The following is a 14,979-nucleotide window of genomic DNA, read 5'->3' as shown; positions in this document are numbered from 1 at the left end:
CAAAGTTAAAGACGTCTTTTAGCCCTTTTCCACTGCAGGAACTGAACAAAACATAGCTATTGTAAAAGCAAGTTCCTTTCAGACAGATGACAGAAAAGAATGAAGGATCATGGTACGTGCAGTGGAACTAACCGCACAACTACGAGGCGCTGGGTGCCGTTTGGGCCACCGACTGACCAGCTTCTCATTTTCACATCATTGTAAACAATGATCCAAATAAAACACCTATCAGCACCACTTCTTCCATTGATGTCTATGGCGCAACCACATACAAATAATGAGGTCAGTCCTGATGTAGCCCCTTTTTAAACAAACATAGGCCTTTGTGAATTACAGTGGAGACTCAAGACGGAATCGAGTACCAAAGCCTCACAAGTCAGGGTGGCAACTAATGATTGTGTATATTGTCTATATTATTGATCATTTTTTTGGATCAATCTATTCATTCCCTGGTCTTTATTATGTCAAAAGAATACAATAAATACTGTTTACTCATAGCAGTACAAAAAGTCCACCAAATATTCATACTTATGGTGCAACTTGATTTTTGTGCCAAAAACAACCATTGATTATCACTATTGTTTCAGATTAATGTTTCTGTCAATTGACTGATCGTTAAGTATTGTCAGGTTCCTGCATTGAGAGATTTGAGACCAAACAAGAGAGCAGAGGCTGCTGTTTACAGACCAAACACCGCAACTTGTGTACAGCTGTCTCACACACACACACACACACACACACACACACACACACACACACACACACACACACACAGGTCAGGACAGAGACCCGTCCTTGTCCTTTGTCGCTGCAAACTTACATTAAAAGGCACATTCATCGAGGGAAAAGAATAAAGAAAGTAATTTGGATGCCTTTGGGCTGAAGCACACTGCAGTAATAAAAACACATCAGTCAAACACAGACAGCAGGAAGCTCGATCACAGGTGCAGCACGCAGGCAGCAGCTTGTGTGTCTGTGGACTTTCAACATTTGCAGGTACTTTTTTACAGAACAATTATTTAAATAATTCAATGGTATTCGGTTTTAGTCCCTCGACTTGGACAGCACACACACACACACACACACTCACACACCCACAGTGTATTGGTTGGGCCAAGAAACTCTCCTGCTGGCGACATAAACGACCAGTTCCATGAAATATGCATGCTGAAGGGAAGAGGGTGTGAAAAAATGATGACACTGGCTGCCCACCATTTCACAAATGCACACGCACGCACGTGCACACACACACACACACACACACACACACACACACACACACACACACACACACAGACACACACAGACACACACACACACTCTAAGAATCCCCCCTCTCACCCCTCTTACTACAAAGCAAACACACACTAAAGAGAGACAAATGCACACAAACACTGGCTCATACAAACGTGACACACACAAAAAGCACACACACTCTTTCAGCACACTGCGAATGTGTAACATTCCTCTGGGTTAAAAAAAAAAGGGGTGGGGGGGAGGGGGGGGGAGGGTAAAAGTGGAGCGGATGGAGGAGAGACAGATGAACGGCTCTCACTATCTCCTCTCTTCTGCACTCCTCTCCATCAACCAATCATTCTCCTTCCCAGGACAGGTGGCCTCTTAACACCATCATCCCGGTCAACAGGAGGAAGAGGAGGAGGAAGAGGAGGAGGTTTCTGAAGCTATTCAATCATCCGGCAAGACATTCTGAATTTGAGCTTAACAGTTCAAACACAAGAGATATTCAGTTTACTGTCATAAGACAAAGAAAAGCTGCAAATCCTCCCATTTGAGAAGGTGGAATCGGAATGGCTTCAGACTTAAGCTTGAAAATCAATTATTAAAACTAATTTGGGTGAAATATGTAGCTGCACTTTTACAGCAAATCCTCCTGCACTTCATGAAGCATTGGAAGTAGAGAAACAACTTGCTTACTGATCTCCCGACGACATAAAAAGAAAAATCCTCTGAATTGAGTTACTTAAAATGCACCTTTTGGCTTAATTCACACCCCAAAAATCACGCCGTCACCGATTTTACCGCAGTGAAAAGTCTGGTTTGAACAAAGCATGTTTGTGTGCGAATGTGCTCTATTGTGTTGTTTTACGGAACCAACTTGACATGTAGGTGCAAAGGGAAGCTGCAACAAAGGAAGGAGGGTGAAAGAGGGAGAGAGAGGATACAACACAAAGAGAATAGCTGGTGGTAACAGGGGAGTTTCTACAGACACACAAAAACACAAACACACACACAACATGCTGAGCAGTGTGTGGATTTAAAGTGGAGGTTTCTGCCTTAAATGTACCCTCCTGTGACATTTTGGTTTCCAAAGAAAAGATGAGGACTGTGTCCACCACAACGATATTCTTGACGGACTGAACCGGCCCATAAAACAACATTTTGACCAACACATGACGCTAAAACTGAAACCCACAAAAACCAAGAATGGTGACATTTTCCTCAAGCAAGGAAACCGCTGCACCAAACTGTATTTAGAAAGAGCAACACACTACTGGAGCTGTGCAAAGAAAGGTCACTGCAGAGCTACAGACTGCTGTCATTTAGATGGAGAAGAAGAAAACCCCAAAATATCAGAGGTGGACGATCACATTTCACACTTTGCATGATTGTAAAGTGATTAAAACATGTGACACCAAATGATTTCCACAGTCAAAGTTTTGGCAACATATTTTAATTTACTTCACGTAAACTCGAGCATCATGACTCTATAATGTACTGTTTACAGCAAATTCTACTTTAACTTGATTTTAACATGAAGTGTTTTGTGCTTCAGCAGCATTGTTACATATCTTTTTCATGACAGGAACTTTTCCCGTAACCTTTTTGTCAACCTGAATATCCATGTATATCCAAGACGTCATCCATCCAAAGACATAAATCTAAAGATGCATCTTCTTCCTCACAGTTGTGTTCATCTGTCCCGTACATCAGCCAGCGTTTTCTAACACCTCAGAGGTGAGCTTTTTTTTTTTCTTCAGTCAAACTGAACAGGCCTTTTAGTGTGAGCAAGGAAATGGAGATTTACCAAAAAGGTAAACCTCTTGTAGGGCTCAGATGGGGTCAGGTCTGTATGGAACTCATTTTATATCACTGATCACAGGCCGCACTTATGCTTTGTGATCAAAGCACTATTTTATACTGGTGCAAGGAGAAACGGGAGCAAGATATTTCCCCATATTCTGTAATCTTGCCGTATCAAACATCTTCACAAAATTGTAGCATTTCAGCACAATTGTATGTGTTTTTTTTACAATTAGCCAGTTAACTGCAGACACCGTCTTGGTGTTGGCTTTGAGCTGTACTTAAACGATGGTAACTACAGTCTCATATCTCTCTCGGGGTGTTTGGTAGATTCTCGTCAGACCGGAGGGAGGTGGTGTGCGGGGTGATAATTTGCTTTGTCCAGAGCTGTTGAGAATGACTGATGGAGGGATAAAGGGAAGGGGGAGATGGGGACGGAGAGAAAGCAGCTGAGCCTCTAAACCAAATGAAATTCTCCACGGCTCCACCGATTTGGTACGGCCGGTGGCTTTACTGTTCGAAAGATACCCGTGAGCCTCGTCCACCGTTGCTATGGAGAAGAAACCGGGCAGGTGCACGAATCAGAGCTGCTCCAACGAGAGACGCACCGATACTGATATTGGCCTGATGCTGACTCAAATAGCTGGATGGATCCGGTAGCAGTGACGATAGGCCGATCTGGTACCAGGAACCATTATTTTGGCTAGATAACAATTCAGTACATTTAAATATCAGTTTTCATCCGTTACTTTTGTTTACAAAGTTAGGAAAGCAATGTTTAAGTCAAGCTTGATTTTGCCTGACCCATAAAACAATCACTTCAGCCTTAGTGAGGCAAACCTTGGGAGTCGTAGTTCACTTCTCTCTTCAGGCTTTTATCAAAGATGGCTTGTTCAAGCTTTGAAAACGCTTAAATTGTCTGTCATGTAACGTTGCCTAAGCATAAAATTAGCGTAAAACAGGACTTTTACTTCCAGGACGCCTAAAATAACACCCCCCACCTCTCAACTCTATGACAGTAATATTTAAAAAACAGAGCACTAAACTGAGGGAAGCTTGTTTCTATGTCTAATGTGTAGGAGAGAGATTCAGAGCAACACTACTGCATCTGTCAGAGGCTTAGATGTTACTAAAACACACACACACACACACACACACACACGGCAATAAGACGATAAGACCGACATTATTTTTCCCCCTGCTGATATTATGAAACTAAATTGTTAGGTAAAAACAAAATCTGGAATCAGCACCCGGCTGCGTGTTTACGCCTCCAACTGTGAAATGTCAAAATGTCTGCAGTGAAAAAGGTCTATAATTGTTTTGTCAGTGTGTTTATCTTAATTAATCTAATCAGGGGAAAATGGCAAACTCACAAATGTGCCATACACACACACAACAAATACTTCACAGTTATCAAGCGAGGTGCTTCAGTTCAAGTGAGCGCACACGCAGGATAGTCACAAAGACGCTGCCCGCATGCCATTAAGAGTTGTCATGCGAGGGAGAACATGTTCACAAACGCATACAAAGCGCCAGGACCCACGTACGACACACAAAGATCGCATGTGCTGGCCAAATGGCTGGTGTGCCTGTGTGTGTGTGCAAATACCTCACATGGCCCGTTCAGTCACATAACTATCATATGACATGCAGCCAATGAAAACGTCTGCATGTGTATGTGAATGAATCTGCTCAAGTGGCTCAAAACCTTCCTTTTCACAGTGCTGATAAAGATTTCTTTTAAAGTATGTTTAATAATGACCTTCACCTCAGCTCAGACAAAAAAATCATAGTACAAATTGTGCCGGCATAGGAAGACAAATTTACGCAACTATCTTTTTTCCCGCATAGCCTGAGGCGACAAAGTCCATGATAAATATTTTCCTCCCCTCATGACGACACTGAGAAGTAATGCGGTGAAACAGGAGTCTCCAGACCACACCTCGATTCTGACTCCGACTCGCAGCCTTCAGCTACATAATGATTTTACAATTAAAAAGCTTCACAAAACACTGACAGTCGTCTTAAGGTGCACCTGAAACCTGTATTTACCGATTGAGGATGCTGCTGATGGTTTGCAGGGCCTCGAATTGTAATCGATCACCAATAACGACCGACTGTACGGTCGTACTTGCTTTACAAGTGGTTTTAATTATCCTGCAAGGTTTAAACATGCATCACACACAACGCAGAATAGCCGTGTGGAGCTTTACTGATTTTGAGAGGAGACCCTGTTACCTACATAACCTTCTCATCCGTGCTTAAAACTTTATAACAACAATTATTGACACCACAACTAACTTCCTTTTACGGGTTTAAAACAACATGGCACACAACAATTTGTAAAACTAATAATGACAACTATTACAACTATGAAGGTCGTCGGAGTCGAGGCCGGTAGTAGCGTCAGTGAAACGGCGAAGCCAAAGTGTAAGCCGGCAGCAGCTGTTTCATGGATCTGATTTCTTCGTATATTATATATTTTTGTGGGGCAAAGCAAACCTTAAGTGTGACATTAAAATGTTTTTAATATTCTCGTCACTCCTGACTCTATAAACGCCCAATCAAATTTGCCAACAATCATAATACCATGATATGCTGTAAAAAAAAAATAAAAATAAATGCAAGAATCTTCATCAAAATACTGTGATACAGATTTTTGGTAGTGCCGCAGTACTATATGAGAGTACCGGAACGAGACAGGAACGTAGGAACCACAAGCAGGACCAATTGGTTTGGCTCAAGCGGGCCGACCCGTGCTCATGGGGGAAAAAAACAGTTCGAAACACATAACTTGGCCACAGATGCATACGAGACAATCGCAACAGAGGAGCTCACGTGTTTGTCTTGCTCTTACTTCAGTGTGCATCCGGTTCAAAGATGCTTTAAAGTCAATATGATTCAATACAATTTTGACCGACAACAGAGAAACCTTGTTGACCGACTGCTGCCGGAGTCCGACCTGAGTTCAACCCAGGATGGAGAGTCACGAGCAAAATCAGCTGATGAGAGTTGACGCATTCAGATCAACTGCCAACGTGTGTTTAACCCTGTGACAGCGTTATAGTCTAAAACCTTCGCTAGCGTCCCCTAGAGGCCGTGATGGCCGATACACCGAAACAGACCAAAGTAAGCAACCAACATTGTTCCCATTTGCAAGCGGGGCTAAAAAGGAAATGTCTGCTGCACTTTACATGGTTATGAGGAGGTGAACAGTAATGCAGTTCTTTTGAGACCCAGGAGACTGGGAGATGGTGAGGCTAATAATGTTGTGCCAAGCAGTTTCTGCAAAGGTTCTGCAGTATGTGTGTGTTTGTGCGGAGGATGTGTAGGCAGATCGAGGGGGGGTGTTGCACACTACCTGGCCATTATATAAAGCTCCTACTCTCAGCTAGAGGGCTCTGTAGTGAGCGCCAACTCCCTCCCCATCCTCCTCCCCTCTCTGTCCTCCCATCCCCCCACCTCTTAGCTTTCCAGCTACTCTGACTCAGGATAAACTCTGAAATACCTCTGCCTGTTGTTTTCTCTCCCTCCTGCCTCTGTGGTATCAAAATCACAGTGCGCATCGTGGATCAAACACAAGACGGAGTTTGGGGACTTAAACATGGATGGAGCCATTCTTCCCCCGAGCAGGATCAGTCAATGCAACCCGGCTAGGCAGAGTTCAGAATGATTTCTCTTTGAATCATTAGCACGTTAAATGCTGTGCCATCGCACCCGAGGCTACGGAGGTCTAGTCCCAGCTTGCCGCAGGCTTGATGGTAAATCTGAAACCCGTCCCCTTCGATGCTGAACGCCAAAACGATGGGATGACAGGGGAGGTTTGTAATCTGGTGCAGGTACACGCTGCCGGTAGCAATTAAACAACACAGATCTTCTGCCATGAATGTGAACACGAGCGGTAGGGAAAAAAACTCTAACTGAGAAGGGCAAAGTGGTACAAACAATTGAGCGGGGACGAAACACCTGTTCGATTGTCACTGGACTCACCCTCAAAATGTGCTGAAATAAGTGAGGAATGGAAGCTAAAAACGCTGAGGACAAAAGACAGTGGACACTAAAACCTCACTGCACTGGTCTGGTGAGAAATTGATGAAGAGTAGGAAGACACCCAGTCACTCGCCCTCTGCACCCTTTTAATTCTGCAGGGTTGGTTGAGGTCCGGAGACACTGAGACGAAGGGGAGTTGTCGAGACAGTGGCCTGGAAGAGACAGTAGCCTGTCTGCAGGTCGTGCAGCAGACGTGTTGCGGGTAAAGAGCACAGATCCCCTTCTATCAGGAGAGCGGCCTCTCTGATGTTGAGCTACATGTCGGGGGCCGCGTGGGAACCGCAATTGCTTTACTGGGGTCTAGAGTCCCGAGCTTCATTAAGCGAAAGACAGCGACCTAGACGGGTGCACCGGGCCGGTCTGTGCTGAATAAAGTCTCCCAATTCAATTTCCACTCTGCTTCACATCTCACTACAGCTGCATGATGGGAGGAAAACATGCCGTAATTAGTTTGTGCTGAAATCATAACTATGATGCAGAGAAAACTATTTAAATCTAATTGCATTTTCTAAAATTAAACATAACAAACGGGAACAAAAGATGCTCATGATACATTGCGCCTCGATGCTCCCCATCCCCAATAATGTGGCCCGAGCCGCCAGACCGGCTCCGATCTGAGACGATTTAATCCCGTACGAAATGAACAAATTCAAAGCTAATTTATTTGTAGGTATTTCATTCTTAAATTATCATCTTTATTGTATTGGGTATTCGGGTTGTTACTGTCAGCTTAACAGGCATATGTTTGAAATAAACATTAACATTAAACTTATTATATTCATTGACACTTGCATGTCACGAACTGTATGGCCTGAAGTCATTTTGCCAGCTCTACTTAAAACTGCAAAAGTCATTCTGGAAATACTTTGCCTCTGAGGCAATATTATTGATTGACAGTAATGATATTTTACTACAATGGTACATTTTGGTTAATGGCTTAGAACTGCAAATAAATATGTTTTATCTGACTAGGTATGGGTCTGATGGCATTCACTGATAACGGTTTCATGTATCATGGCACGACAAATAAACGCTGCTAGTAACACCGTCAGTAAGAGCTGGGTATTGTAATGCTTTATGCAAGCATATCTTCTACAAGACTTTCTTAATTTCGCTAAATAGGCCAAACTACGAACATTTATCAGTGTTAAATATTATCTTAAACCAAATGTCACTTATAATACTCTCCTGACACCATCTCCTCGACGGTGCAGCCTTCTTTCACTCCACTTTCACTGCACAAGTAAGAAAATAATGCCACAATCGTAGGAAATTAATTAATTATGACCACAGGCACTATTGTGAAAAAAGGATTCGGTTCCCTACAGTCATCTGCTGGTATCACACAGAGCAGATAACTTAACCATCATTATTCTACAGATCACCAGAATATTTTTATTTTCATTTTATCCTTCAGGGTAAAACATACAAAGCTGTAAAGGGATTTTCCGCTCGAAGCAGGCTACTTCCTAAAGAATAGAGAGTGCTTGGTGAATCAGTGTCTTAAGCTGCCGTCCCTCAGGTCACAGGTCACTGGCGAGGCCACAGCATGCACTCACTTCTATTATTAAGCATTAACCCTTTCAGCGCACCGTTCCGGACTCTTTACCAGCCGCCTGAGACAAGACCCTGTGGGGCTGCAGGTGTCGTGATATGATGCTAAACGAACAGCCTGACGTTAAATGTATTTTTCATTTATCTTCAAACTTAGCAAAAAAAAATATTCTATCTTTTAAGGTAACAGATACTTTTTATGTATTTATCAAAATAAGACAGCATCTCTCTTTAATCCTTGTTGTTTCCTTGAGACGTTTACTTGAAGGCAGTTACATTTGGACAAAACAAAACAGAATATCTCACCAGTTACGCAAGCCAGGCATTAACTTTACATTAAGTCCCTGTTAAATTGAAAATGTTTCATACTTCCATTCAGAAACTGTACAAAGTCTTCCCCATTAACTAAGCAAATATATGCAGCAAGGTGTCCCTTTAAATATGTTTTTTCTATTAGGGAAACCTGTAGAGACGCTGCTGCCCAACAACACCACGTTTAACATGAAAATAGATTTATTGGAAAACGACAGTTAATCCTAATGCATGTCATACAAAAATGTATATCTGCCACATCACAAGTGAGTTATGAGTCGAGAATTACAAAAGAAACACAGTGTGACTAAACTCTGTTATTTATGGACTTCAAGGTGAGGGTCTGACAAACACACCAGACTACTAAAGCCTGCAGCGGCATAAAGAAGCATGATGACAGGCTTTTCGCCAGACATTTATTTTGATTAATGTATCCCTCTTGATTCACACTAAAGCCTCTCTGATATTTAAACATTTAAACAAAACAAAAAAAACCTGTAGCCAGTGAAATACCAGTCTCTCTTCCTACGGTTGGAAACATGGCCGAGCTTCAAACTGCTTGCCTACCCATGTCTGTCTCAAATGTGACACGTTTCCAAGGCAACGGGACTGTGTAACAAAATCGCCACAGGAGTTTAAAAAAAAAAGAAGAAGAAAAAGCTCCATCTCGCCGAAGCCGAACAGAAGTCGGTGGCTGCAGACGAGATGTGCTCTCGCGGGGGCCAAACATCCGATGACGATAAGAGCTGAAATGCTGGTTTGACCGGGCTGAGCATGTAAAATACACGTAATGCAGCGTGAACGCATGTTGGATATCTTTTTTCCGGCAGTCTTTCTGATAAACTTCCCCGACTGCAGAGAACAAGGGAAAAGGCAATAAACTCTCTACAACAGTTGGTTCAACACGAGAGACCTCCGACATCTCTGTGGCAGGCGGGACATGCAACATCTGCATCATGTTTCACATCGTGAACAGCGACACATCCGCCTCTCATTTATCAGATTATTTTTACATTTCCAGTACTTTTCTTTGTGGGCCACAGATGGCACAAAGAAATGCCACAAAACCGAACTCTTCGTCCCCGAGAATGAGCTTTAAACACACCACCATCAACAGTCATCGTTCAGTCCGGTGACGTCTAATTCTCTTTAAAGTGAAAATGAACTGCAGTGATAATGACAATGACAAACAGAGCAATAGGCAGGTGTTGAATGGATGTAGGGGAGCAGAGACGAGGGCCTGTATCATTAGGGATTAACCTCGCCACAGGCTCTACAAATAGACTGTCTCCACCTATAAGCCGCCAGCGCACAGACAGTTATTTGTATTGCCAGGTTGCTGCTGCGGCAGCTCCAGAGAAGAGAGAAGACAGTTCAAAGAAGCTCAGGCGGATCGAGACTCCTGTGAAACAAAATGCGATTCAACGAGGAAACATTTGGGGGCCTGCCTGGCAAACATCTCAGATTTATGCACCCATTTGGTGTCTAAGCTAAAATAACAAAACGCCAAAAGAAAACTGCAAGCAAAGAAATGTGCAGCAGTGCAAAGGGTGTCGCCAGATCAGATTGACAGTGTATGGCCCAATCACAAGTTAAAACTAGTCCGGTTCAATACAAACCAGGCCGAATCCTCGTCGGAAAACCACATCACGAGCTTACAAAGCATGCAATCTGCATCAAACGACGAAAGATGACATGTTAGATAAATTGGCAGCCCACAAAAGAGTCAGACAAGCAAATGCACAACATCAAGGTAAGTAGGTCCTCTGTGATAGCAACGATTTCAATAAAACTCAATTCCGCAAACAAAATGAGTCCATAATCACAAAGAACTCGGGATGTGTATTTTTGACAGTAAAAGCACAGCTTGTTTTGAAATATTGTCGTCACAATATAAAAACATAAATATAAGAAAATTGCAGAATGTTGACTTAACAGCCCAAATTTGATCTACCAGTCCAACGCTATTGTTTGCCCCCCTATGGGGCGAAAACCAGCCCAATCTGGCAACAGTGAGTGAAAACCAGTAGTATATTGAGAATTAATTTTAAAGCAATAGATTTTTAACCAAACATTGTCTCTCAGATATGAATATTTGCTGCTTTAGTAGATTGAATTCATTTGCTTTTTTTAACAGTTTGTCGGATAAAACAATCAATTTGAAGACGTCACTTTGGGTTTTAGGAAAAAAAATTACAGGCCAAATGATTAATGGTGTTTTTTGGACTTAATTAGATTGTTTTGCCCATACCTACGATTCTGGATGACAAATGTTTTTATATTTTATACTAAAATCGAAACAATAAAGCGGGTAAGGCCAAACTATCACGTTACACTGAATCAATTAGCTGATTAACTGGAGCTCAATTAGCAACTACTTTCATAATCAATTTATTTATTTGAATGCATCACTTCAGAAACTGGAAACTTGACGATTGTTTCCCAGTTTCAGTTTAAAGAAAAAGATGTGAATCCATTAAGGGAGAAAATAAACAGCAGATTAGTGGATAAAGAGTCCCTTTTTCATTAATATTCTCTGCTTTCACCGCTTCTGATCTCTCTCTGTCTCTTTCTGGTGGTCTGTGGACTCCTGCCTCACACTGTCACTGTTGTGTGTTTGGAGAAGCAGGAGCCAGTCCGGCCCAGTGCAACATCCCAGTTCACCTCTCTCTAGCCTACTGGTGCATGAGAACAGAAGAGACTCTACTTCAGGTGTGAAACTGCAGTGCAATGCCCATATGTGCCAAAACGTATTTTCTTTTCACATCCTAATGTGGAAATTCACACAGTAAAAGAGACAGAATGGGAAATGGATCATTGGGATTGCTGTAACATTATTTACAACATGATCATTCCCCTTGCTGTTGCATCAGTGTTAGTGTAACCACATTTAATGGCACATTGTATAACAAACTGACAGTCTGAAACGTGGAGCTGAAAAATGAATATTAGAAAATCCATTTTTTGTTTGCAATTAATGCATTTTTTATTTTAACAAGAGCAGCATGTCACAGAAAAACGCCTCTATCCTCAATCAAACTAGAGCCGCGGCCACTATTGATTAACATCTTTTATCTTTCAATTCATCTAGAACATAAAACATGAGGACAAATGTCCATCACACCTTTCCAGAGCACAAAAGTGTGTATTTTTGTTTGACCTGCAGTCCAAAAACTCCCACATTGGATTGAACCAATCAGAAAATCAACTGCCAACTTTTTTGATTATATATTAATTGTTAATGGATTTGCTGCAGACATTTTGTACATATAGAAGATAATTTACTGATTAACTGATATTTTAAATAATTGACAGTTGCAGCCTACCCCCACATATTTAGCTTACATTATGAAGATGAGAGGTTTAAGGCGCTGAAACCATCCCTCCCCAAAGAACTGCACTTTCATTAATAGGGGAGAGCCTTTGATAAACTATAGCAAGACCACATCTGGCTTTTCAAAGGAGACGGAGGGTGTAGCTTCATTACAGTCTGTGTAGCAGCAGAACAGCAGCTGGCACAAAGGAGCACGTATAGATCCACAGGCTGTGGAAACACAGTGGGGAAAAGTCTAAAAATAGCAAAAGACTCTGATCAATAAACTGCTAGATATGTTCCAAACCTGCTTTATAAAAGGTGAATTAAAACAGTGTTTCAGTGCAGCTCCAGAGCAAACACTGAGGTAAAGTTGACTTTTTAGAGATACGTGGTTCTCGCAGTACAGAAAAGCGATCCATGTATGACGATATTATAGAATATGATGCATCGCTGTAGGTTACTCCCCAAAGTTCAAATGAGCACAACTTTAAACATCCATGGATTATCATATAATAATTCTTAAATTATTATTATTATTATTTTTGTAATGCAGTGGTATGCACCTGTATTGAGTAAAGGATCTGAGTACGTCCTCCACCACCTGGGCACTTCGCTGGCATAACGGTGAACCGGTGCACCGTTACACGTTTATTATGCACCTATCAACAGGTAAAGTGCGTCACACAGGTATTAACGCACAGGTAGCGTTACTTCAGCTGCAGACAGACTCGGCCTCGCTCAGGTGGCTTCAACTTTCTACTCATTCATTAGCAGGAGGAATAATCCGTCCATGTGTGCGTGTTTCCAAACCGAAGCCGCCGCTGTCACAGAGAGACAGTCCGGACTGCCGTGCGCGCGACAAAGTGCTCTCCGGGAGAGCCGACGGTATTTTTTCTCCTGAAAGTATAAATCAAAACACGCCGTAATGAGACAGCTTTGGAGCCCGGAGGCGAGCCACTGTCTTCCGCGGTAAAACAACACACAGAGGACGGGTTATAAAGTGAAAGCCGCCCTGCCAGCTGCCGCCGTAGAAACGGTCCCGTTCAGCCAAACCAGCGCGTCTCAATATCAACATAAACATGCTCGTGCAAGCTTTGGCGCTCGCGGATTCAATTAAGTTGCCACTGCGTTAGAAGGATAAACATTCAATTCTGACAACATCTCAGCCTCCCGGGGCTTGAAATCACGGCCGCGCGGTATGACTTGACAGTCAAACGCTCGGTAACCGAGTAAAATTATAATGATTTCAGGCTGCGCCTTACCTTCAGTTCCGCACTCTCCGCCATCTTGTATTTTTTATTTTTTTGCGCATGCGTGGTGAGGTGCTGTCACATGACTGGGACGCGCAGAGCTGCTGCGTGAACGTGCACACAGCCACAGGGAGGCGTTCAGGAACACAAATAAAGGGAGGAAAAAATTGGTTAGATTTTTTTATAATGTTAATAATGATAATAATAATGATAATATTGATGCAATGTACTGGCATTTGGTTTATTGAGTCTTAACTTGTTGAAAGTAGCTTATACATTGTTGACCATAACCAAATGTTGGTTAGAAATGTAAATAATGTTCATGCTATTTTTTCCTCATAACTTATCTCTAAAACTCAGTTTCAGTTCACCTTTATCTGTCAGCACCTATTACAAAAGCAGCCATTACTTTATTTTGAAACTTTCCTGTAAGAAATTATTCTATCAAATACATTGGGTTTTGTTAAAAAACAAAACAAACAAGTACAAGCAGTATCAATAAACATCCTTATCCTTATTTTACTGAAAACATAGCATCAATGGCACATAACAATGTGGGCCAAACAGTCTGTGTCTCAAATAACAATAAAAGACCTTTATCTTGTTTGTCATCTTAAAAAAAACTGTGCTATCAGTGCGACACCTCAACAGCCTCGGCTCATATTCCATATTCCAGTGCTGACTGAAGGCCTGCAGTGCCAAGTTGGACACAAATCTGACCCAGATCAGTCCGGAACAACAATTTAAATCTATTCTTCCGTCCAGCCTATGCAACTACTGGCAATCAACTCCTACCGTCTGGATGATTAGAATAAGTCTGACAAATTGCAGTAGAGGCACTCTTCTTCCCTTTGTTCTAATGGAAAAAAAGACGATATAAATAATGCACATAAATAATGCATTCGTCTTCAGCTTGTATTAAAAATGGACTCATTAGTTCGCTCTCTGTCTTGCTCCTCATAGATGGGAATCCGTCATTCCCACAATCAAAGCTTGATAATGGATTCTTACAGTGGAGAGACCTGGGTATTCACACAACTAGCTTTTAGAGTGGAACATTTGCTTTGTATTTTTCTTTTTTCTTCATGGAATTATTTTTCAAGATACAATTATCACACTTAATCTGATGTATTTGTAAAAACTGTCCCTAGTAACCTTCTTAATTTTTGGAAACATAATATATCAAAAGAGAGATGCATTCTAGAGGCTATATTTAGAGTTTGAGCACATTTCAACAAATTGAAATAAATTGTTCTGTCATAGTATAGATTTATCGGTTTCACATCAAATACTGCATGTTTGATTTATGTGAATATCAACAATGCATAACCATCATCCTCACTGCCCATCTGGTCTCGTCAGAGGTGTGCAGGGTATAATTAATACGCCTGTCATCTAAGCTAACATGAAAGCTATTTTCTGAAAAATGCAATATGAGTTAAGGAGAAGAAT

The 14,979-nt window shown here is 41.9% G+C and overlaps 1 protein-coding gene across 1 annotated transcript in view; it reads right to left on the bottom strand.

Annotated features, from left to right (window-relative positions):
• Window positions 1–13,560, bottom strand: part of LOC306734973 (E3 SUMO-protein ligase PIAS1-like) — a gene marked incomplete at its 3' end in the record, with an annotated part of 40,198 nt that extends 26,638 nt beyond the window's left edge. Inside the window, exon 1 of the mRNA XM_079216389.1 lies at window positions 13,540–13,560. The remainder of the gene's footprint in view (window positions 1–13,539) is intronic.
• Window positions 13,561–14,979: the final 1,419 nt, after the last annotated feature.

The sequence above is a fragment of the Taurulus bubalis genome (genome assembly GCF_910589615.1).
Source record: "Taurulus bubalis genome assembly, chromosome: 4".
Classification (NCBI taxonomy): Eukaryota; Metazoa; Chordata; class Actinopteri; order Perciformes; family Cottidae; genus Taurulus; species Taurulus bubalis.
Note: the sequence above shows the minus strand (reverse complement) of the source record. Positions and strands in the feature narration are given on the sequence as shown.